General features: G+C 41.5%; 1 protein-coding gene across 1 annotated transcript in view; it reads left to right on the plus strand.

Annotated features, from left to right (window-relative positions):
- The first annotated feature begins 1,499 nt into the window (after positions 1–1,499).
- The window catches only part of LOC138299645 (zinc finger protein 664-like), a 274,275-nt gene continuing 252,923 nt past the window's right edge, over positions 1,500–22,851 (plus strand). Inside the window, exon 1 of the mRNA XM_069238097.1 lies at positions 1,500–1,522. The gene's annotated coding sequence lies outside the window, so the exon portion shown is untranslated. The remainder of the gene's footprint in view (positions 1,523–22,851) is intronic.

Below are 22,851 nucleotides of genomic sequence, written 5' to 3' on the forward strand. Positions count from 1 at the left end.
TCCTGGATCAAACACACGGACAGATCGCCTCTATGATGTCCGCTTTAGTCGCACTGATCCCCATGAATATTATACAGTATAATGGCCAGGGGATCGATTGCAGTAAGTACCTTGTCATTAGTGCTTAATTTATAAGTAAAAAGGTGCCGGTGCTCAAAGCCCTCCTCTTAAACACGCAGCTGCTGCAATTAAATGTGGGAACACGGAATACTGAGGCAGCGTAATCCTGAAGCCATCTCGTGCCTTTTCAATACATTTAAAGCCACTCCCTGCCCCTTCAGCTCACTCTTACAGCTTTCTCCCATTGTAACGCGTTTTCGTTTTTCTCTTCCTCGTCTTTACCATATTTGTCTTTTGCTCACAGCAAGTGCTTGGGGCAAAAGAATAAGCGCCAACCCACAAAAATAAGTACCAGTGCTCAGCACCGGAAACAACAAGCACAAATTAAGCACTGCTTGTCAGGCAGAAAGTGCCCAGAAGCAGACTGTTAGTGGAGTTACTTCTTCCTGCAATGCTGCAAATACATCCAGGATTAAATCCGAAGGGAGGTGGTATATCCCCGCTACCTCAAACTTTCTCCTTCTCAAATAGTTATTCTTCTGGATGTGGGCCACTACATTAAACACTGACACCAACACTGTGGAAAGGAAAGTACATCTATGACTGCCTTTTATTGCGATATACTGTAATTGGTTGGTGGTTAGATAAGGTTCAGCTGGTGATGGCTGTCTCCCTTGCATTGGCAGATGTGTATTCATAGTGAAATGTATTTTAGATTACATTTTATTCAGTATGCATAAATGTAGGAGTTTTATGATGTGTGGGATCACTCTTTTTGCATTCATATTGGCAGCTAGTTGTACTAACTTTTTGGTGACAGTATTTTTTGCCTTTTATGGCTGTGGTTCTTTTACTTGTGCCAGTTCTGAATGAAAAGTAGCTTTTATATTCAACTTTAATTTCATTTTTTGTCCTTTTCATGATACTCTTGCCCCCTTCAACTAATGAGGCATGTGTGATCACATTGCTGTTCCTATGAGTGGCCTGGCGCGGTGTATGAATTACTTCAAGGCTAGTCAGGAGTGCAATTGATCCTGGATTGCCTACAATACTACTTGATTTACCTTAACGTTATTCTTGCCTTCTGCAAGTTCCAACGCTTGATACTAAGCAGAAGGATTCCATATGTGGAGTAGTCTGCAAACCAGTGGATACTGCTTATATAAGGGAAACCGGTATCATGTACATTTGTTCCCTTTGGCTTCTCCTGATTTCCCATTCATGCATCATGCGTTAGAACTACCAAGGTGCAATTTATTATAATCAGAAATTGATTTGTGATTTCACCCGAAGAATGTATTGCCGGATATTTTCAAGGATGCCTTTTTTCTTTTCATTTGTTACAGATTTGATTGAACTGATGATGATACAGAACGCTCAAATGCATCAAGTTATCATGAACAATATGACAATATCAGCATTGTCTTCATTTGGCTACAGTGCCACGCCTCCAGCTCCTAAGGTATTGTAGATGCTCTGCACCACCAGAGAATAAATATTGGACAACTCTTAGACTTTCAAAACGTGAACATTGATGTCAATTCTTGTTTTGTAATAGTCTTTCAATTTCTTCCAGACACATGCCTATCCACTGAGTGACCCTTTTTATTCACGAATGGCATAAAATTGTCTCTGCTATCTGGCTTAATCATGTGCCCTCAGAGTACCATGATCGTGGCAGAACTAACATATCGTGAAAGTGTTTTTAGGTCTGTCATTAGCCACGACCTTTTGTTGTTATTTTAAAATATATACATACATACAACATAGATTGTTTGCACACCCACTTCATCCATTGGTCTGTTGTCATGTCATTTCGTTCACATTCAAAGTTTGCTTCCGGTCACCACAACATACAGCATAGGGCAGTAGACCCACCAAGTGGCTTCCTTTGATGTGAGTGACAGCATTGTGTTTCTTTACCATCTCCCTCCACATACGAAGTGCTGGGTGCCAAGATACAAAGGAGTTAATCCCCGGATAACACAGTTGGAACGTGTATTATTCCACCGCCGTGCTGCCTTAAAAGTACATGCATCATTAAAATGTTTGAGCTTCTTTATGTTTCAGTTTGCAGCCGACGTGTTTATCGATTTTGTTAGCGTTAGAGTGCAACCCTGAAGTGCACGTGCGGGCTTCCATAAATGTGGGATTTTTCTTTCATGTTCTGATGCCTGCCTATGCTTGTTCACACACCTTGCACACATGTAATCTGTTTATGAGCGTCAGTGCCACACAGCTACCAAACTGCTACAACTCCCTTTGACCAAAATCAAAATTTGAAATCAAAAGTGCCAATGGAAAGGCGCTCACTACCAGTGAAGTCTTTGACTCTCACACTGCTCATGAGAGTCTTCAGTTCCTACGCCACTGTTTTAGGCTCATGACAAGGGCTTTGCGCAGACTCGATGTTTACCTTTCACGAGCTCCTGAGCCTTTCAGCATTTTTCGGCTCACCCTCATTGCCAGGGGATTTTTGAGAACAGCAGAAATGCAGATGTTTGTCCTAATGTTGTTGGCTGTGTAGCCGGAGCTTGGTTGTCTAGCAGTGCTTGGCATTGTCATATTGATTGTTGCTAGGGGGGTGCGGGCGGATATTAGCTTGAATCGCAAGGCAAATCATGAGCCTCAGGTTCTAGAAAGCAAATAAACTGTTTGTATCAGGAAAGGAAATAAGTAGTCTGGGGCAGCACTCGAACTTCTACAAATAAAAGCCGTCTACTTTCATTTCCAAGTGCACAATAACATCCTATTTTGTGTTCTGCTGTTACAATCGGTCCTTTTTTCGCATGTGTAAGAAATTGGGTTGTTGATGGAGTAGGGTGTTCACCCTGCTCAAGCAACAGTCAGATTGAACCACAAAAATCACTAAATTAACCTGTACATAACCCTCTGATAGTTTGTCATGAAATCAGTCAGACTCAACTTAGAGGCAATTTGTAAAGTATTTATGCAGCACAAAAACAGCAAAAAATAAATAAATATATATATATATATATATTTGACACCAAAACAGCAAAAAATCCATTAGTATACCAGAAGTTATGAATTATGAAAATTTAAGGTAAAAAATATACCTAAAAGATCAATGCGCCAACCGCAGACCTCTAGTCACGCAAGACTGGATCAAAGTCAAAAAATATGTCTGACTACAATAGAGGACGAGTCCGATACAAAACGTGGATTGGACCCGGTTGGCGCTTACCTTCAGACTCTTCTGTAAAATTTCAGCAAAACATTTCTGTGAAGGTAGAGGTTCAGGGAGGCAATGCTACAGGCAATATATGAGGAGGGGGCGTCATCGTCGGGGAGCTGCTGGATTGCATCACAGAGAAGTCAATCTCTCCAGTGGGATGAAGCTGAAAACTAAAGTCAACAAGGGTTCCCCTAGTTTGGATACTCTTTTTATGAAAGAGTGTTAACAGCATTTACTGCTGCATAGAAGAACGTAGCAGGAGCAGCCTCAAAGTCAGCCCGACCGGTGATGCACCTTGAGAGGATAGGCAAGCAGATTGTTCCAGTTCTCTTCTCAGTTGCCAGAGCAGTTTTTGCGAAACATTTTCCCAATATCCCAAGTTAGTTTTTTGGCTATTTGGGCACCTTTGCCGCCACATCCTAGGGTCCAGGACTGGAATTGCACCACTTGGATAGACAGGAGTCACTGAGGGTGGGTTCAGGTGCAGGTTGAAGACTATTGGAGGAATTATTGTCCCTGAGGCTTCAGTCAGGAGGCCAGCTAAATAGCCCTTGGTGTCACTCTGATAATCCTGGGTTCAAGAAATGGAACAGGGCTCAAGTAGCTGGGCAAGCCTCTGAGACTTCAAAGTAGGCTTCAGGTTGCAAAGCAGTCATTCCAGGTGTAGGAAAGCAGTCTTGTTGAGTACACAGCAGGCTACAGTAGCCCGGCAGTCTTCTGAGAGTCATTCTGCAGGTCCAGAAAGTGAAATGAAGAGTGGGTATGAGGGTTATATTGTTATTTCCACTGCCTTCTTTGAAGTAGGAGACATTTCTAGAGATTTGCCGTTGAAGTGCTTGGAGTTATCTGCACCCCCTGCCCTGGTTCCAGCATGGCTGAATGAACAATGAAGAGGTGTCAAGTTATTTATGTGAAGGTGGAGCAAAGCCTATTAAGCTGCAAGTGAGGGTAACCCCACCTCTACACCCCATCCTGCCAGAAATGGGCCATCCAATCAACCTAATCCCTCTATTGTGTGGCTGTCTGGGTGGAATATATGAAGACCACCTGCCGACTACACCCAGTCATGTGACCCAGGAACAGTTTGTAGACACCAAAATAGGCACTAAACTAGTTAAGGAAGGAACATGCCAACATTCTAAAAGTATATAAAAAGTGATAAATGGAATGCTTGAATTAATCCCAGCCACTGGTACTTACTCTGTGCCGCGTCCCAATCCATTGTTATTTTGCGCACCATGCCAGTTCAGTTTGGACCCAGCTATATGCAATTAATTCTTGATTCTGCTCCAATGTGAACAGTCGTGCCCGAACAGTAAAGCCAGGTCTTCCCTTAACTGGACACACAAGCAAGCCAGTACCATTGTTGCCCTTGTTATGGGCTCATCAGCCGGGTATCGCTCGGTTCCAGTGATACAATATGCATGAGGTCGATGTCTTAGCATATCCATTCCACTTATGGTGACTGTTTTAAATTAGGTCTCTAGTTGGCAGAGGTATGCACCCTGTCTAAGTAGGGACCACAATCCTAGTAAGGGTAAGTCAGTTACACTCTTTAAATTAACCTGTGCTCACCCTCTGGTAGGTTGGCACTCAGCAGTGAGACTGCTCACCGGCTTAGAAAAATAGGGAACATTTATGTGAGTAAAACAAGAACAAAACAACAAAAATATGTCATTGGGCAACCACGCCATCACCATCAATGAGCTATGCACCAGCCTTTCTCCTGCACTGGGGCAATGCACCGATTTTTGCAGGATTTGCTACGGAACCCATTTCTGACGGTCAGGAAGTGTAGGCTGGTCCCTCAGGCAAGGGTGGGACTCACACAAATCCAGCAAGAACAGGAGAGTTGCAAGCAACCTTTGATTTCCCTGAGACTGCAAAAGAAAAGGGGACAAGCCAACAAGCCCTTGGAGATTCTTGGACTGAAGGATGTAAATAGTAAGCCCAGTCCTTCTCACTGAAGGCAAGAATCAGCAGGCCAGCTCAGCAAAGCAAGTACCAAAGTGGCAGTCCCTCATACAGCACAGCAAGCAGTAGGCCAACACAGCAATAAACTTGCGGAATGGCATTTTTCCTAGCAGCAAGCAGTCCTTCTTCATGGCAGAGTGCCTTTGGTTCCAGTAGAGATCTGATTTGCTGGGGTTTGAGGTCCAATACCTATACCCAAATGTGCATTTGAGGGTAGGGGAGACTTCAAAGAGGCCTTTTAAGATATAACCATTCCCTGCCCTTCCCTGGCTACAGCCACTGCACAAGGGGTTATAAAGCCCTTTGTGTGGGAAGAGGCACAGCCATATTCAGGTTTAAGTGGCAGTTCCTTCCACACATCTAGCCCAGGAAGGCCCATCAGCCTGGGGATGGTCCATCAGGGTGCAAATGTCACTCCCAAGCTCTCTTTATGTGTGACTGTTAAGAGTGAATACACAAAGTCCAGATGTCAACAACCCTATATGTGTATTCAGAGGTAGGCAGGGGCACAGAGTAGTTAAAGTAATAAAATGCCAACTTTCTAAAAGTGACATTTTCAGACCTACAATTTAAAATTAGACTTCATCATAAGTTGTGATTTTAAATTGTGAGCCCAGAGACACCAAATTCCATATTTCTATCTTTTCAAAATTGGGAATTACACTTAAACGATGTTTTAAGGTAATCCTAATACTATCCTATGGGAGAGATATGCCTTGCAGTAGTGACAAATGAATTTTTTGAGTTGTTCACTGTCTGTAAAAGACCATCCCCAACCTTTTAAATACACTGCACCCTGCCCTTGGGGCTAACTAGGGCCTGCCTTAGGGGTGACATATGTAATAAAAAGGAAGGTTTGGGCCTGGCAAGCAAGGACACTTGCCAGGTCAAAATGGCAGTTTAAAACTGCACACAGAGGCCCTGCAATGGCAGGTGTAATACATGTTTGAAAGACGATTGTAGTGGATGGCACACCCAGTGCCACAAGCCCACAAGCAGCATTTAATGTACAGGCCCTTGGCACATATAGTGCTCTTTACTAGGGACTTACAAGTAAAATAAATATGTCAATTGTGGAGAAGCCAATGTTATGTCTAGAGTACAAAGCACCTGCACTTTAGCATTGGTCAGCAGTGAAGGATGTTAAATCTTCACAAGCAATAAGTCCACAATTTTCTCTTTACAGGGGACTTATTACCCCATTGTAGAACTTGATTCTCTTGGTGTAGAGGAGCAGAGAAGTCGATGGGTTACTCCGAGGAGGTTGTGTGGGCTAGTACCCCTAGCTCCCTGATTGTGGCATCTGACCATTACAAAGCTGGAAAGTGCAGCGTAAGGCTGCTGGTTTAAAAAAAGTGAATCCTTTCTGCAGAACAGGTGAAGCAGCTAATTTATTATCCGTATCTTCAGCATATGAGCGAACCACAGGTCTCTAGGGCAGAGCCTACCATTTGCATATTGGGCATATTGTAGCATCAGGAGGGGGCAGTGTCCCACCAATATTTTCAGAAAGCATTAGGAGTGTGTCTGCCAGATGTTCAGCATCCCCCACAGATGTTTATACAAAAGTCACCTTGTCTCTCAGAGGGTAGTATGGATGACCATGGTTCTCATCCATTTTTAAGTTCTCCAGGAGTTGGTGTTTTTTCACATAGAATCAAAAGTGTGGGGATCTATTTTGGGAGGTCATGAAGCTACAATGGCAGGAGGTGTGAAGTACTGCAAATACTATGACACACTGAATTGTTCTGAAAATGCCTTATTGCTTTATAATGGGTACAGATAAATGCAGATGTTTTAATGAAGAGTACAATAAGATAATACCATCCCTATTGAATTAAATGTTAATCTATTGACTTATTATGCTTATTATACTATAATTTAATGTGGTGATACCATGATAAAGTCAGTAGGCCTGCCTTCTTGCTAATGACACCCCTAACATTGTGTCCAGTGTAGATGGGGATATTGGGATTACAGGATTCAGGTATAAAATGCTGTGAGTGTGTCACTGGAGGTGCTTCTATCCACCTCATTGTGTATATTTGTAATTAATGTATTATTATTATTATTATTAGTGTGTGTGTGAATAAGTACTGTTCATTTTTATGAGAAAAAGCACTAACTGGACAATTATTTATTGAGGGTTGTTGTTGCATACCAGTGATCTGTGGGTACTAACCCATACCACCTTCCCTGAGTAGGCCTTGGACTGTTCTGCTTGTCTACCATGAAAGGAACAAGTGCTACAAACAGATACTTGGTTCCCAGTAAAGAGAAAGTAACAGATTATTTAATTGTAAAGAACTCTTCACAACTAATAGCCTAATTTCATACAGAGTGTAGCATTAATATTCCTAATCATATTACAATGTTTTAGGTAAAGAAATGTAAAATATCAGAACAGGTAGATAAAGAGAACTGGCTATTTGTATATTTTTCCATATTCAAGATTAACACCACATCATTCACTTTTCAAGTTATCAAATGTGTGACAAATTTTATTTCATGTAACTACTCCATCTCTAGGTCCACCTAAAATCCTGGCTTCCCATTATGCAAGTGGGAGGTGCCTCTTAAATAGCTTTGCACACAATGCAGAGGGCACTTCAGATTGACTGTCTGTAGATATCTCAGATAATGTTCAGGTGGCTCACTACAGAGGATATCACTCTGCTATAGGTCTTTGAGGATGGTACATGTATTTGGCTCAACTAAATTAAGCATGTATTCAAGTCATTGCCTGATAACTGATTAAGACTAGATTTGGTGTAAGATTGCCTTGGATCTTATAGTTAATGCACTATTCAGGGCTCATGGGGTCACCTCCAGTAGAAAAACAAGAAAAGCAGGGGGGACCAGCGACTTAAAATAATCATTCGCTGGTAGTTGTGGGCAGCGTTATTGGTACTGAATAAAAAAAAAAGGCTAATCATTTTCAAGAAAATAAATATGCTGGGTCAGTTAAATGTCAAAGGTTGTTTCATGCATCTCATGAAGAAATTGTATGTTAGTATTTTTAATGTGTTACTTGTCTAGTGTATTTGAAGGAATTAGAAATATGTGAAGCCATTAACGTCACATGGCTCTTCTCATACTGCAATTTTTATTTTGAGATGTTTATTGCATTTGATGCAAGTCATGTTGTTTTGTTGTGATGTTAATTTCCTTAATGAAGTTAATTGTTTCACTTCACATGAACAAAACATCATTGGAGAGTTTTTATATGATAATATAATTAAAATAGTATTAGACTGTACTTAAATTAAAAACATTTAGTAACTGGAGTTAAGCAAATAGTAATATCTTTATTTTAGTTCTGTTTTATATTGGTTTGCTTGTGCAAAATTCAGTTTTATTGACTTCCTTTTAGATTTTTTTTTAAATGTTGTATTTCCTCATACTCTTTAGATATGTTCAGTGATAATGTATTTGCCAGGCATTGCTTCAGAATTTCAATTAACAACTTGTGCAGTAAACAAGATGATATTTTTACCTCTTTTGTAGTTGAGATACAGGCCTTCTATACATGGTGCATTTCAAATGCAAGCAGGTTCTTCTGACAGCAAGGCAGTCTTTCCTCTGATTCTTCACATGTCTAGGAGTGTTCTGAGGGAGGTCTGTGTAGGCCACATTTATGCCCAATGCTAGCCTGTTGCTGGAGGGCAACCCTTTTACCACACACTGACCCAGTTCTGAACAGTTCTTCCTGCCCTTTGGGTTTGTTGCCAGTCAGCCTTTCCATACCCGAGTCCTTTGTCCACTGCTTGGAAGCAATACACATCTCATCACAGGGAGCCATCAAGGGTCAGGTGACAGCTGGACAGTGAGAAGAACCCCTTTTGGCTTTAGGCAGGAATGTAACAACTTTCTAAAAGTGTCATTTCCCAGATAGTATTGTAAAATCTATCTGGATTATTAGGTTGGATTTTAAATTACTATTAAAATGAGTCCTTGAGCCATTTTTCTAGCTACTTCTAAACTGGATTTTGTACTTCTCAAATGTAATAGGTAAAACCAGTGCTAATCTATGGGAGAGCAACCCTTGCCACAGTGAAAACTGACATTGGAGATTTTCTGCTGCCAAGACATTACAAATACAAAATATACATGTCCTACTTTTTAAATATTATGCGTGCTGCCCAATGGGCACTTAGGGTCTAGCTTAAGGGTGACTTAGAAGAATTTAAAAGGGTGGTTTAGGTCTGGCAAACGGTTTATTTTGCCAGGTTTAAATGGCAGCCTAAAAGTGCAGAGAGCAGTGGCAGCCCTGGAGACATTCTGTACAGTGCTACTTTAGTGGGCGGGACAATTAGTGCTGCAGCCCACTGGTAGCATTTATATACAGACATGTAGTACCATATACAAGGGACATAGAGTATGGTAAATATGCCAATCAGGTGTATACCAATTGTACCATGTTTAACAGGGGGAGCACAAGTACTTTGTGGTCTTTATTTCTGCTAAGCAGAGGCAGAGCTTTATAGCCAAAAAGCAGGATTTAATAAAAAGACAAAACTTCCAGCAACTCTTGATAATTCTCCTAATTGGACTATTAACTACCCTAGAAATGTGAGAAATGTGTTCGACCGGAATATAGGTGTTAGACCTGGCATCTTTGGCGAAGTTTCCTCCTACCCTTTTGCCTTTAGACCTCCTGTTTTTTCTGACTTCATTTTAGCTGGCCTTAGATTTCTGTACACTTTACCACTGCTAACCAGTGCTAAAGTGCTTGTGCTCTTTCCCTAAAACATGGCAACAGTGGCATATACCCAATTGGCATATTTAATTTACTTATAAGTTCCTAGTAAAGTGCACCATATGTGCCTAGAGTCTGTAAATTAAATGCTACTGGTGGGCATGTAGCATTGATTTTGCCATCCACTTAAGTAGCCCATCCAACATATGTCAGGCCTGCTGTCACAAAGTCTGTGTGTGCAGTTTTAAACTGCCTTTCAACCTGGCAAATTAAACCTTTTGCCAGACACACACCCTCCTTTTTAATAGATATGACACCTCTATGGTGCGCCCCAGACAGCCCAGAGAGCAGGGCGCAATGTATTTAAAAAGTAGGGCATGTTCTTTTTTTGTTTTACATGTTCTAGTGGTAAAAAGCTCTTCAATTCATGTTTTAACACTGCAAGGCCTAACCCTCCCATAGGTTGATATTGGAATTGCCTTAATAAATCTAATAAGTGAATCTTCCAAATGGGAAAAGATGACCCTTCATGGTTGGTGCCTCTGGAATCACAATTTAAAATCCTAACATATGGTGAAGTTTGAATTGCAATTACGAAAATGGCACTTTTAGAAAGCTGGAATTTTCTTGCCTTAACCATTTGGTGTCTGCAGCATGTTTCTGCTCACATGACTGGGTGTAGTAGGCAGTTGGGCTTTGTATGATCCTCCTAGACATTCACACACCATGGGAGCTTAGGTGTGACTTAATGGGTATTCCTGGGCAAGATGGGAGTGTTGGAGCTGGACACATCCTCTGACTCTGTATTGCCACACCAGCAAGGTTGGAACCAGGATAGGGGAGGTACAGATCCCCTTGCACTTCAAAGCCACTGTTTAGAGGTTTCTTCCACCTTTCAAAGTCAGAACAATAAGATTTAAATACTGGACCTCAGACAGCCCCACTTCAATACATCTCTAGAGGTAGAAGGAATGATGTGCTGATGACAGACTGCCACTCTGCTGGACCCCTGCTTCACTGTGCTGACTAGCTGCCTGTTGCCCTCTTGCCTGTGAGTGAGAAGGACTAGACCTGCATCTCTCCAACCTAGAATCCAAACGGACTTCAAGGGCTAGTTGGCTGCCTCCTGATCTGAAGTCTCAGAGACATAAAATTCCATTCACCCTTTTCTGAACCTGGACTCTGCCATTTGTGAGTCTACCCTACCAAGTGGTGCCAACCCAGTCCTGGACCCTTGGAAGTGGGTCTAAGGTGCTTCATATCGAAATTGATGCATCTTCTCTTCTGAGTGGCACATCCACAAGCAGAACCAATGCAATCATCGGCGGAGTGGAGCATCTTCAAGCAGAACTATTGCATCTTCACTGCTTCATGGATTTGAAGACTTCAAATTTGCAGAAGATTTGCATTGCCCCGCTCACCCCGCATCTTGGGTATGGAACATTGCCTTCAGAACCACAACTATGCAACGCTCCCCTAGACCAAGTCCTTGAATCCCTTCTCGACAGCAGCCTCAATGACAAAGCCAAAGATTTGCATCGCAGTTTCACCATGCATCAGAACTGACACACCAGTGCGCAACGCATCCCAGACACCAGTCTTTGCATTGCAAGCCCCATTCGCGTGGTCCTTGACGTTGACAAAACAGGACCACTTCAGAACCACAAATCACAATGACTGTACTGCACATCTCTAGCTCGAATCCACACAATAATCCGCAACCAGGATTTAAGGTACTTTGCTCAGCGGGCCTAACTGGGTCCCTGTAGTCTACCTGTGCTCCTTCGCAGTTGACTTCAACTTTTTACTTTGTCACAATCTGACACAACCAGATATCCCTGATTGGCGCTTTCCGGTTCTAAGTGCTATTCTACAAGTTATTCTTAAAAATTTCATAAAGGTCTTGTATTTATTAAATCAAGATCTGTTTTTCTAACCTGGTACAAGATTATTTTTCTGTGGTGTTTTCACTGTTTTACTATTTGTGTTATTAAGTGTTGCACTAATACACATTACCTTCAAGTTAAGCATGACTACTCTGTCCTAAGCTACCAGAGGGTGAGCACAGGTTAATTTGGGGGGTTTCCAACTAATTTCAATTTCACTTTATTCTCCTGCAAAAAACTCACCCACTGAATAAATAAATCTTAAGAATTGTACTTCTTCAGTGCTGCAGTGAAAATCCTGCTATTAAGAGGCCTTGCAAATTCCTTCTGCTGGTCCTTTTCTCTTCTGGGAATAATCATAGACTAATTTGTGTCTGTCATTGTTAGTTTTGATCCAACTCTAAACTCAGGCCTGAGTTGGAATTCAGTAACTGTTATCTCCTACCAGGTGGACCATGTGATTGTTGATTCTTTATTAAGATTTGGGCTTTGTGTAACAATTTAATGAAAATAATTCAATGAATTAACAATACTTTGCTGCAACGTCAATGCCTGTTTGCTGCATGGCTTGAGTGTAGTCTCCATTTTAGATTCAACTCTTTAAGTGGACATCTCTTTTCCGTGGTAAACATTTTCACACTTTACTTTTCTGCTAATACCTGAAATTTTTTTATGTGCATTTCTGATAGGCACTGATGCCCTGTTTTCTGTACCTATAGTTCCAGGGTCGTACATTTCAGAACACAAGGCCATTTTTTTACTTTCTTGCTGTACTCATTAGCAGAAAACTAACTTTAGCTAGACAAAACAAGTAAGCTGCTCTGCACCTTTGCAACAGTGTGATAAGAATGCTACTTCATTATATAAACAGCTTCTGTGCTACGGCTCAGCGAGAGGAATACTTCTATGCTGGGATTATCACAAACACTCTGTGAGCTGTGACAGAGACAGCCTGCTGACTCTGACCTCCATCCTGAGAAAGAGGATAACCTGTACCGGCTTCCTGACACCTAACACCAAGGTATGGGGGTTAGACTATCCCAACTGATCAGACAGAGGGTACTCTCACTATGCTCTCCTTAGTATTGTATTATATACAGATAGGAGTAAGTAAACATTAGCAACAATTTGTAGGAATTGTATACCATGTTGTACCACTGGTAATGTTCACAATGATCCTTAAGCTTCATTTTCATACAACTAACATTCCTGTAAATTTTCCTCTAATATTCCTTGCAACTGGACCTCCAAGCAGTGATAATGGAAACAGTTTAAATGCGTTTTCAAATGTCATGCATTTCATAGGAAGTAGTAGGCGAAGAAGTAGATCTTTAACCTATTGAGAATAAGGTAACTTGTGCCTAATGACTACCCCTGTATAATTTACAGAAATACAGTGCTTTTACACAACCCCAGAAACACGAAAGTGATAACAGATATAAGAGTAACATGTAGTATTCCCTCTGGTTTGATGCAGAAGTGTGCAATGTCAGTAGGAATCCATAATAGAAAGACCTATTCCTAGAAATGAAACAAGTGAAGAAGAGATAAAATAACAATAAAAAAATGAATTGAATGTAAGAAAGTAAGTGGTGTACAAGTTTTCTGGAGGGTGATAAGCAAGGTAGTATTTTCAAACCCTGGTAAAGGCTATAAAGCGTGTATTGGTCCCAAATTCTAATTATTGTCCATTAGTGACATATTTGTAGTTCCTTTTTAGGATAATGGCCCTCGTTACAACCCTGGCGGGTTGGTGTCAAAGTGGCGGTAATACCACCAACAGACCTGTGGTAATTACTGCCAAATTATGACCATGGCAGAAAGATCTCTGATAGACAGCCAATGTACCACACTGACTGCCAGGGCGGAAACAACAGGCACCACAGCGGTAGCCGCCTACAGCCAGGCTGAAGTCAATGTTTCGCCCACCATATTATGACCCAGCAAACCGCCACCTTTTCCGGGGCGGTACCAACGACATCAAAAGCCTTGCGGAAACCTCAGAAGGGAAAGGACTCACCATTGGAGACACAGGAAAGAACCATGCCGCCATGGAGCCTGAGCTGCATGTCTTCCCAATGATCTTCTACGTGCTGCTCCACCACAAACACCAATGCCGGCAAAGACGATGACAGTGAGTACAGCCGCCTAGCACACAAGAGAGGGTGGGAGGAAAAAGAGAGTGACACACACACATACCACACCCCCGAACACCATAGACACAATTAGCTACATTACTAAAACATATTTACCCTGTACCTCGGATGAATAATGCAAGGACAAAACGATTTTGAAGGTAATGAGAGCAACATATCAAGATAAATAAGTGAGGTCTAAGGTGCTTCATATCGAAATTGATGCATCTTCTCTTCTGAGTGGCACATCCACAAGCAGAACCAATGCAATCATCGGCGGAGTGGAGCATCTTCAAGCAGAACTAATGCATCTTCACTGCTTCATGGATTTGAAGACTTCAAATTTGCAGAAGATTTGCATTGCCCCGCTCACCCCGCATCTTGGGTATGGAACATTGCCTTCAGAACCACAACTATGCAACGCTCCCCTAGACCAAGTCCTTGAATCCCTTCTCGACAGCAGCCTCAATGACAAAGCCAAAGATTTGCATCGCAGTTTTACCATGCATGAGAACTGACACACCAGTGCGCAACGCATCCCAGACACCAGTCTTTGCATTGCAAGCCCCATTCGCGTGGTCCTTGACGTTGACAAAACAGGACCACTTCAGAACCACAAATCACAATGACTGTACTGCACATCTCTAGCTCGAATCCACACAATAATCCGCAACCAGGATTTAAGGTACTTTGCTCAGCGGGCCTAACTGGGTCCCTGTAGTCTACCTGTGCTCCTTCGCAGTTGACTTCAACTTTTTACTTTGTCACAATCTGACACAACCAGATATCCCTGATTGGCGCTTTCCGGTTCTAAGTGCTATTCTACAAGTTATTCTTAAAAATTTCATAAAGGTCTTGTATTTATTAAATCAAGATCTGTTTTTCTAACCTGGTACAAGATTATTTTTCTGTGGTGTTTTCACTGTTTTACTATTTGTGTTATTAAGTGTTGCACTAATACACATTACCTTCAAGTTAAGCATGACTACTCTGTCCTAAGCTACCAGAGGGTGAGCACAGGTTAATTTGGGGGGTTTCCAACTAATTTCAATTTCACTTTATTCTCCTGCAAAAAACTCACCCACTGAATAAATAAATCTTAAGAATTGTACTTCTTCAGTGCTGCAGTGAAAATCCTGCTATTAGGAGGCCTTGCAAATTCCTTCTGCTGGTCCTTTTCTCTTCTGGGAATAATCATAGACTAATTTGTGTCTGTCATTGTTAGTTTTGATCCAACTCTAAACTCAGGCCTGAGTTGGAATTCAGTAACTGTTATCTCCTACCAGGTGGACCATGTGATTGTTGATTCTTTATTAAGATTTGGGCTTTGTGTAACAATTTAATGAAAATAATTCAATGAATTAACAATACTTTGCTGCAACGTCAATGCCTGTTTGCTGCATGGCTTGAGTGTAGTCTCCATTTTAGATTCAACTCTTTAAGTGGACATCTCTTTTCCGTGGTAAACATTTTCACACTTTACTTTTCTGCTAATACCTGAAATTTTTTTATGTGCATTTCTGATAGGCACTGATGCCCTGTTTTCTGTACCTATAGTTCCAGGGTCGTACATTTCAGAACACAAGGCCATTTTTTTACTTTCTTGCTGTACTCATTAGCAGAAAACTAACTTTAGCTAGACAAAACAAGTAAGCTGCTCTGCACCTTTGCAACAGTGTGATAAGAATGCTACTTCATTATATAAACAGCTTCTGTGCTACGGCTCAGCGAGAGGAATACTTCTATGCTGGGATTATCACAAACACTCTGTGAGCTGTGACAGAGACAGCCTGCTGACTCTGACCTCCATCCTGAGAAAGAGGATAACCTGTACCGGCTTCCTGACACCTAACACCAAGGTATGGGGGTTAGACTATCCCAACTGATCAGACAGAGGGTACTCTCACTATGCTCTCCTTAGTATTGTATTATATACAGATAGGAGTAAGTAAACATTAGCAACAATTTGTAGGAATTGTATACCATGTTGTACCACTGGTAATGTTCACAATGATCCTTAAGCTTCATTTTCATACAACTAACATTCCTGTACATTTTCCTCTAATATTCCTTGCAACTGGACTACCAAGCAGTGATAATGGTAACAGTTTAAATGCGTTTTCAAATGTCATGCATTTCATAGGAAGTAGTAGGCGAAGAAGTAGATCTTTAACCTATTGAGAATAAGGTAACTTGTGCCTAATGACTACCCCTGTATAATTTACAGAAATACAGTGCTTTTACACAACCTCAGAAACACGAAAGTGATAACAGATATAAGAGTAACATGTAGTATTCCCTCTGGTTTGATGCAGAAGTGTGCAATGTCAGTAGGAATCCATAATAGAAAGACCTATTCCTAGAAATGAAACAAGTGAAGAAGAGTTAAAATAACAATAAAAAAATGAATTGAATGTAAGAAAGTAAGTGGTGTACAAGTTTTCTGGAGGGTGATAAGCAAGGTAGTATTTTCAAACCCTGGTAAAGGCTATAAAGCGTGTATTGGTCCCAAATTCTAATTATTGTCCATTAGTGACATATTTGTAGTTCCTTTTTAGGATAATGGCCCTCGTTACAACCCTGGCGGGTTGGTGTCAAAGTGGCGGTAATACCACCAACAGACCTGTGGTAATTACTGCCAAATTATGACCATGGCAGAAAGATCTCTGATAGACAGCCAATGTACCACACTGACTGCCAGGGCGGAAACAACAGGCACCACAGCGGTAGCTGCCTACAGCCAGGCTGAAGTCAATGTTTCGCCCACCATATTATGACCCAGCAAACCGCCACCTTTTCCGGGGCGGTACCAACGACATCAAAAGCCTTGCGGAAACCTCAGAAGGGAAAGGACTCACCATTGGAGACACAGGAAAGAACCATGCCGCCATGGAGCCTGAGCTGCATGTCTTCCCAATGATCTTCTACGTGCTGCTCCACCACAAACACCAATGCCGGCAAAGACGATGACAGTGAGTACAGCCGCCTAGCACACAAGAGAGGGTGGGAGGAAAAAGAGAGTGACACACACACATACCACACCCCCGAACACCATACACACAATTAGCTACATTACTAAAACATATTTACCCTGTACCTCGGATGAATAATGCAAGGACAAAACGATTTTGAAGGTAATGAGAGCAACATATCAAGATAAATAAGTGAGGTCTAAGGTGCTTCATATCGAAATTGATGCATCTTCTCTTCTGAGTGGCACATCCACAAGCAGAACCAATGCAATCATCGGCGGAGTGGAGCATCTTCAAGCAGAACTAATGCATCTTCACTGCTTCATGGATTTGAAGACTTCAAATTTGCAGAAGATTTGCATTGCCCCGCTCACCCCGCATCTTGGGTATGGAACATTGCCTTCAGAACCACAACTATGCAACGCTCCCCTAGACCAAGTCCTTGAATCCCTTCTCGACAGCAGCCTCAATGACAAAGCCAAAGATTTGCATCGCAGTTTCACCATGCATCAGAACTGACACACCAGTGCGCAACGCATTCCAGACACCAGTCTTTGCATTGCAAGCCCCATTCGCGTGGTCCTTGACGTTGACAAAACAGGACCACTTCAGAACCACAAATCACAATGACTGTACTGCACATCTCTAGCTCGAATCCACACAATAATCCGCAACCAGGATTTAAGGTACTTTGCTCAACGGGCCTAACTGGGTCCCTGTAGTCTACCTGTGCTCCTTCGCAGTTGACTTCAACTTTTTACTTTGTCACAATCTGACACAACCAGATATCCCTTATTGGCGCTTTCCGGTTCTAAGTGCTATTCTACAAGTTATTCTTAAAAATTTCATAAAGGTCTTGTATTTAATAAATCAAGATCTGTTTTTCTAACCTGGTACAAGATTATTTTTCTGTGGTGTTTTCACTGTTTTACTATTTGTGTTATTAAGTGTTGCACTAATACACATTACCTTCAAGTTAAGCATGACTACTCTGTCCTAAGCTACCAGAGGGTGAGCACAGGTTAATTTGGGGGGTTTCCAACTAATTTCAATTTCACTTTATTCTCCTGCAAAAAACTCACCCACTGAATAAATAAATCTTAAGAATTGTACTTCTTCAGTGCTGCAGTGAAAATCCTGCTATTAGGAGGCCTTGCAAAATTCCTTCTGCTGGTCCTTTTCTCTTCTGGGAATAATCATAGACTAATTTGTGTCTGTCATTGTTAGTTTTGATCCAACTCTAAACTCAGGCCTGAGTTGGAATTCAGTAACTGTTATCTCCTACCAGGTGGACCATATGATTGTTGATTCTTTATTAAGATTTGGGCTTTGTGTAACAATTTAATGAAAATAATTCAATGAATTAACAATACTTTGCTGCAACGTCAATGCCTGTTTGCTGCATGGCTTGAGTGTAGTCTCCATTTTAGATTCAACTCTTTAAGTGGACATCTCTTTTCCGTGGTAAACATTTTCACACTTTACTTTTCTGCTAATACCTGAAAGTTTTTTATGTGCATTTCTGATAGGCACTGATGCCCTGTTTTCTGTACCTATAGTTCCAGGGTCGTACATTTCAGAACACAAGGCCATTTTTTTACTTTCTTGCTGTACTCATTAGCAGAAAACTAACTTTAGCTAGACAAAACAAGTAAGCTGCTCTGCACCTTTGCAACAGTGTGATAAGAATGCTACTTCATTATATAAACAGCTTCTGTGCTACGGCTCAGCGAGAGGAATACTTCTATGCTGGGATTATCACAAACACTCTGTGAGCTGTGACAGAGACAGCCTGCTGACTCTGACCTCCATCCTGAGAAAGAGGATAACCTGTACCGGCTTCCTGACACCTAACACCAAGGTATGGGGGTTAGACTATCCCAACTGATCAGACAGAGGGTACTCTCACTATGCTCTCCTTAGTATTGTATTATATACAGATAGGAGTAAGTAAACATTAGCAACAATTTGTAGGAATTGTATACCATGTTGTACCACTGGTAATGTTCACAATGATCCTTAAGCTTCATTTTCATACAACTAACATTCCTGTAAATTTTCCTCTAATATTCCTTGCAACTGGACTACCAAGCAGTGATAATGGAAACAGTTTAAATGCGTTTTCAAATGTAATGCATTTCATAGGAAGTAGTAGGCGAAGAAGTAGATCTTTAACCTATTGAGAATAAGGTAACTTGTGCCTAATGACTACCCCTGTATAATTTACAGAAATACAGTGCTTTTACACAACCTCAGAAACACGAAAGTGATAACAGATATAAGAGTAACATGTAGTATTCCCTCTGGTTTGATGCAGAAGTGTGCAATGTCAGTAGGAATCCATAATAGAAAGACCTATTCCTAGAAATGAAACAAGTGAAGAAGAGATAAAATAACAATAAAAAATGAATTGAATGTAAGAAAGTAAGTGGTGTACAAGTTTTCTGGAGGGTGATAAGCAAGGTAGTATTTTCAAACCCTGGTAAAGGCTATAAAGCGTGTATTGGTCCCAAATTCTAATTATTGTCCATTAGTGAGATATTTGTAGTTCCTTTTTAGGATAATGGCCCTCGTTACAACCCTGGCGGGTTGGTGTCAAAGTGGCGGTAATACCACCAACAGACCTGTGGTAATTACTGCCAAATTATGACCATGGCAGAAAGATCTCTGATAGACAGCCAATGTACCACACTGACTGCCAGGGCGGAAACAACAGGCACCACAGCGGTAGCCGCCTACAGCCAGGCTGAAGTCAATGTTTCGCCCACCATATTATGACCCAGCAAACCGCCACCTTTTCCGGGGCGGTACCAACGACATCAAAAGCCTTGCGGGAACCTCAGAAGGGAAAGGACTCACCATTGGAGACACAGGAAAGAACCACGCCGCCATGGAGCCTGAGCTGCATGTCTTCCCAATGATCTTCTACGTGCTGCTCCACCATTAACACCAATGCCGGCAAAGACGATGACAGTGAGTACAGCCGCCTAGCACACAAGAGAGGGTGGGAGGAAAAAGAGAGTGACACACACACATACCACACCCCCGAACACCATACACACAATTAGCTACATTACTAAAACATATTTACCCTGTACCTCGGATGAATAATGCAAGGACAAAACGATTTTGAAGGTAATGAGAGCAACATATCAAGATAAATAAGTGAGGTCTAAGGTGCTTCATATCGAAATTGATGCATCTTCTCTTCTGAGTGGCACATCCACAAGCAGAACCAATGCAATCATCGGCGGAGTGGAGCATCTTCAAGCAGAACTAATGCATCTTCACTGCTTCATGGATTTGAAGACTTCAAATTTGCAGAAGATTTGCATTGCCCCGCTCACCCCGCATCTTGGGTATGGAACATTGCCTTCAGAACCACCACTATGCAACGCTCCCCTAGAGCAAGTCCTTGAATCCCTTCTCGACAGCAGCCTCAATGACAAAGCCAAAGATTTGCATCGCAGTTTCACCATGCATCAGAACTGACACACCAGTGCGAAACGCATCCCAGACACCAGTCTTTGCATTGCAAGCCCCATTCGCGTGGTCCTTGACGTTGACAAAACAGGACCACTTCAGAACCACAAATCACAATGACTGTACTGCACATCTCTAGCTCGAATCCACACAATAATCCGCAACCAGGATTTAAGGTACTTTGCTCAGCGGGCCTAACTGGGTCCCTGTAGTCTACCTGTGCTCCGTCGCAGTTGACTTCAACTTTTTACTTTGTCACAATCTGACACAACCAGATATCCCTGATTGGCGCTTTCCGGTTCTAAGTGCTATTCTACAAGTTATTCTTAAAAATTTCATAAAGGTCTTGTATTTATTAAATCAAGATCTGTTTTTCTAACCTGGTACAAGATTATTTTTTTCTGTGGTGTTTTCACTGTTTTACTATTTGTGTTATTAAGTGTTGCACTAATACACATTACCTTCAAGTTAAGCATGACCACTCTGTCCTAAGCTACCAGAGGGTGAGCACAGGTTAATTTGGGGGGTTTCCAACTAATTTCAATTTCACTTTATTCTCCTGCAAAAAACTCACCCACTGAATAAATAAATCTTAAGAATTTTACTTCTTCAGTGCTGCAGTGAAAATCCTGCTATTAGGAGTCCTTGCAAATTCCTTCTGCTAGTCCTTTTCTCTTCTGGGAATAATCATAGACTAATTTGTGTCTGTCATTGTTAGTTTTGATCCAACTCTAAACTAAGGCCTGAGTTGGAATTCAGTAACTGTTATCTCCTACCAAGTGGACCATGTGATTGTTGATTCTTTATTAAGATTTGGGCTTTGTGTAACAATTTAATGAAAATAATTCAATGAATTAACAATACTTTGCTGCAACGTCAATGCCTGTTTGCTGCATGGCTTGAGTGTAGTCTCCATTTTAGATTCAACTCTTTAAGTGGACATCTCTTTTCCGTGGTAAACATTTTCACACTTTACTTTTCTGCTAATACCTGAAAGTTTTTTATGTGCATTTCTGATAGGCACTGATGCCCTGTTTTCTGTACCTATAGTTCCAGGGTCGTACATTTCAGAACACAAGGCCATTTTTTTACTTTCTTGCTGTACTCATTAGCAGAAAACTAACTTTAGCTAGACAAAACAAGTAAGCTGCTCTGCACCTTTGCAACAGTGTGATAAGAATGCTACTTCATTATATAAACAGCTTCTGTGCTACGGCTCAGCGAGAGGAATACTTCTATGCTGGGATTATCACAAACACTCTGTGAGCTGTGACAGAGACAGCCTGCTGACTCTGACCTCCATCCTGAGAAAGAGGATAACCTGTACCGGCTTCCTGACACCTAACACCAAGGTATGGGGGTTAGACTATCCCAACTGATCAGACAGAGGGTACTCTCACTATGCTCTCCTTAGTATTGTATTATATACAGATAGGAGTAAGTAAACATTAGCAACAATTTGTAGGAATTGTATACCATGTTGTACCACTGGTAATGTTCACAATGATCCTTAAGCTTCATTTTCATACAACTAACATTCCTGTAAATTTTCCTCTAATATTCCTTGCAACTGGACTACCAAGCAGTGATAATGGAAACAGTTTAAATGCGTTTTCAAATGTAATGCATTTCATAGGAAGTAGTAGGCGAAGAAGTAGATCTTTAACCTATTGAGAATAAGGTAACTTGTGCCTAATGACTACCCCTGTATAATTTACAGAAATACAGTGCTTTTACACAACCTCAGAAACACGAAAGTGATAACAGATATAAGAGTAACATGTAGTATTCCCTCTGGTTTGATGCAGAAGTGTGCAATGTCAGTAGGAATCCATAATAGAAAGACCTATTCCTAGAAATGAAACAAGTGAAGAAGAGATAAAATAACAATAAAAAATGAATTGAATGTAAGAAAGTAAGTGGTGTACAAGTTTTCTGGAGGGTGATAAGCAAGGTAGTATTTTCAAACCCTGGTAAAGGCTATAAAGCGTGTATTGGTCCCAAATTCTAATTATTGTCCATTAGTGAGATATTTGTAGTTCCTTTTTAGGATAATGGCCCTCGTTACAACCCTGGCGGGTTGGTGTCAAAGTGGCGGTAATACCACCAACAGACCTGTGGTAATTACTGCCAAATTATGACCATGGCAGAAAGATCTCTGATAGACAGCCAATGTACCACACTGACTGCCAGGGCGGAAACAACAGGCACCACAGCGGTAGCCGCCTACAGCCAGGCTGAAGTCAATGTTTCGCCCACCATATTATGACCCAGCAAACCGCCACCTTTTCCGGGGCGGTACCAACGACATCAAAAGCCTTGCGGGAACCTCAGAAGGGAAAGGACTCACCATTGGAGACACAGGAAAGAACCACGCCGCCATGGAGCCTGAGCTGCATGTCTTCCCAATGATCTTCTACGTGCTGCTCCACCATTAACACCAATG

Source organism: Pleurodeles waltl, chromosome 6 (genome assembly GCF_031143425.1).
Source record: "Pleurodeles waltl isolate 20211129_DDA chromosome 6, aPleWal1.hap1.20221129, whole genome shotgun sequence".
Lineage (NCBI taxonomy): Eukaryota > Metazoa > Chordata > Amphibia > Caudata > Salamandridae > Pleurodeles > Pleurodeles waltl.